Source organism: Alligator sinensis, unplaced genomic scaffold (genome assembly GCF_000455745.1).
Source record: "Alligator sinensis unplaced genomic scaffold, ASM45574v1 scaffold362_1, whole genome shotgun sequence".
NCBI classification, from domain to species: Eukaryota; Metazoa; Chordata; order Crocodylia; family Alligatoridae; genus Alligator; species Alligator sinensis.
Window position 1 is genome coordinate 402,096 of NW_005842411.1, and position 3,841 is coordinate 405,936.

Below are 3,841 nucleotides of genomic sequence, written 5' to 3' on the forward strand. Positions count from 1 at the left end.
TGCTGTATCTGCCTTGTTAAACCGTGGAAAAACTCAACACTTGTCCTCTCAAAGGTTATCTTCTTATGAGTGCACTATTTTAGCTGCCGATAATGTTACTATTGTTCGTTGTAATGTTTTAAATCCTGCTTCTCTTTTACCTTTACCACATGATGGAGATACTCACTTGTTAGATCATGATTGCATTACTCAGACAGATCAGGTATTTACCCCATGTCCAGATCTCACAGATACACCTCTAGTTAACCCTGATTGTATTTGTTTTTTTGTAGATGGCTCATGCAAAAGAGACACGACTGGGCAACTTCGTGCGGGATTCACCATATGTTCACTACATGTAGTCATAGAAGCTCACAGTCTCCCTGGTATCCATAGTGTGCAACCTGCTGAGAACTAATAGCCTTAACCCCTGCTTGTATTCTAGCTAAAAATAAGTCTGCTAATATTTACACTGATTCTCACTATGCCTTTAAAGTGTGCCATTCCACAGGTCAGATTTGGAAGCATTGTGGATTCCTTACCTCTGCAGGGTCTTCAATTTCTCATGCTCTGTTAATTAACACCCTGTTAGATGCTATTTTACTCCCTAAACAGATTTCTGTTATACACTGCAAAGCTCATACAGGAGGCTCTAATCTGATAAGCCAAGGAAATGCTTGTGCAGATCAGCACGTGCAGCATGCCGCCCTCGAAGGCACCCCACTTGTTATCTCCTTATGTGCAACTCTTAATCTTTCACTACCTAATATCTCTCTCCTCCAAGATGCAGCTCCAGAATCCGAAAAGCGTGCGTGGCTTGCAGCAAGCTGTACTTTACATTCTAATATTCTATGGAAGTCTCCAGATGGGCGCATTATTGCCCCAAAAACCCTTGTCCCTCAGCTTGCCTGCGCATCCCATAAAATGGGACATAGATGCAAAAGGGGGGTAGCTGAAAACATTTTGAGGTACTGGTATGCACCCACCATTCATGCAGAAGTGAAAAAGGTATCGAAAACCTGTGATATATGCCTACAACATGGAATTAGTAAACCAACACATGCCCAGGCCAGTGCTACTCCATGGTCCTATGGACCATTTCAGAACTTGCAGATAGACTTCATTGACCTCCCACCTAGCAAAGGGTTTAAGCATATTATGGTTGTAATATGCCATTTCAGTGGATGAATAGAAGCCTACCCTACCAGAAGGGCAGACGCAGTCTCTGTAGCAAAGAAATGAATGACTGAATTAATTTCAAGATTCAGCATACCCCTCACGGTAGACTCAGATCAAGGGCCACATTTTATCTTGCAAATTCAGAAAGTATTAAGTAAGGCATTGGGGTTTACATGGAAATTCCATACACCTTATCACCCAGCAAGCTCAGGAAAGGTTGAACGTCTTAACCGAAATATTAAATCCAAATTACCCAAACTTTGTAAGCAAACTGAACTTTCTTGGCCTGACATTCTTCCAGTTACACTGATGCACCTCAGGAACATGCCAAATAGAAAACATAGGTTGACGCCATACAAAATTTTGTTTGGTAGACCGATAAATGTAGGCCTACACCCTATCAACAAAGAAAAAGCAGCAAGCCTGTTGGAAGGCCATGAGAATGTGTTAAATTATTGCAGAGGACTCATGAAAACTGATAAAGCTTTGTTCCCACAGGTCAGTGCAGCCTTAACCGTGCCTACTGATGTTCCTTGCCATTCTCTAAGTCCTGGAGACTGGATTCTTGTAAAAGAATTTCACCGGAAAAAATATCTGCAGCCTAAATGGAATGGACCATATCAAGTCTTACTAACCACCAATACGGCTGTAAAGGTTGATGGAAAATCTGCCTGGATCCATGCATCTCATTGCAAAAGAACCTTAATGCCAAAAGAAGTAGAACAAATTGACCTGGAACCGACCCAGCTGGATTTAAATCCCACTCCAACAGCAACTGGATTTGATGAGGAAAAAGGTCTCCCCAATGTAAGCACTGACACAGCTCACCGGGTTAAGCCCCCTCATACCTACAACCTGCGTCTGAAGAAAAAAAAAAAGCTAAACCAAATACAACAATTTCAGTAAAAGAAATCTTCCATACAGTGAAGCAAGTGACAATGTAATTCACAAGAATTGCCTGCAGAGGCAAGCCAAACAATACCTGCCAACAGAATTCAACATAATGAAGCTGTTGATGTTAATGTTAGTGGTACTAGCTATGGCAAATGCAAATGTGTATTTACAGTTCCTAAAAAGGGTTACTTTGGCCTTAAATGTTTCTGATTGTTGGGTCTGTGGACTTATCCCCAGAACTAATGACAAAGGATTTCTAATGATACCGTGACCTTTAACCCTTCTAAATGTAACTGTGCAGTGGGCAGACCCAAACAATGCCACCTGGAATGATGCCAAGTACCTTAAGGTGACACCTCAACAAGGAGAAATGTGTTGGGTATGCAACTACTCCGAACAGCGAAATTATTCAGTGGGGCATAGTAACTGTAACCACTATGATATGGGTAATGGAGTTTGGATGAATAATCACACCAAAGACAAAACATGGTGCAAAAGTTTCAAAAGTTGGTATAACCCATATGATCAATCAACCACTGGTGGCTCAATAACCTGTAAATCAATACAGCTACCAAATATTACTGTGTGGGATTGCTCTCTAATAGGAGGACATTGTCATAAAAACGGCACACGCATACCAACAACAAATGTTTGGGCTAGACCTAGTCCTGTGCGGGGCTGGGGTCATCACATGTCTAACTTTCTTTACAATGACCAGTATAATGAAAATTTAAAAAAAATCTCATCCAGCTGAATGGCCTTAAAGGGAACCTATTGGGTATGTGGTACAAAAGCTTACCACCAGCTACCACCTGGCTGGTTTGGGTCTTGCTATTTAGCTTGGTTAACTCCAGCAGTAAGAATAACCAAGTCCTTACCCCAAGGTCACCTCAGAAATTGGAGGAAAAGCCCTAACTGGTCAAGTCAAGAACAAGCTGCTCGAGCTACTTTAGAGACATATAAAAATCCCTTAATGGTAGGAAAGCTGATTGGATGTTCAGTAGTAGGGATAATTCCGCTTATAACTGGCCCCGCCATTTCCTGTGTGGGAAGATATACCCTGTGACTACAAGCGGTGGTTGAAGTATTAGCCCTAAAAAACGAAACTGCCATAATCAGTTTAGGAAATGCCATAAAGACTGTAGCACAAAACCAGGACAATCTACAACAAATGTTTATACAAAACCGATTGGCTATTGATTACATATTAGCGTCTGAAGGGGGTGCCTGTGCTGTAATAGGGCAGGAATGTTGTACCTATGTAAATAGTACTTTTAAGTTAGTAGAAAAGCAAGTGAATGATGCCTTAGCTCACGCTGCCAAGGCTGCTGAAGTCGCCTTTGTTCCTAAAAATTCTTCGGCAGATTGGTGTGCTTGGTTAGATCCTAGAGGATTGTTTAAAGGGCTGCTGGGAAAGATAATGTCTGCATTATGCATGCTTTTAATTTTAGGCTTAAGTTTATATGTAATAGCACAACTAATTTTATGTTGCGTAAAATTGTGTGTAAAAGGCTGAACAAATTATCTCAACAATATAAAAAAAACAGTAAAACAAATGATGGTAGAATTTAAGGAAAATGAGATAAAACAGGAGAAACTATGAATAGACCTGCGCCACATAGAAATAGAGTGATCTTTCTTTTGAAGGATCAAAGGCGGGAATGAAGGGGAACAGAACGGAGTCAATCGCCATTATGTGTAAGCAAGCAGATCACGTACACAGCTTAAGCTATGAGAAAGTCAAAGGGCATGACCCCAAACTGCTAGGCTAAGCACAAACTGGAACAAT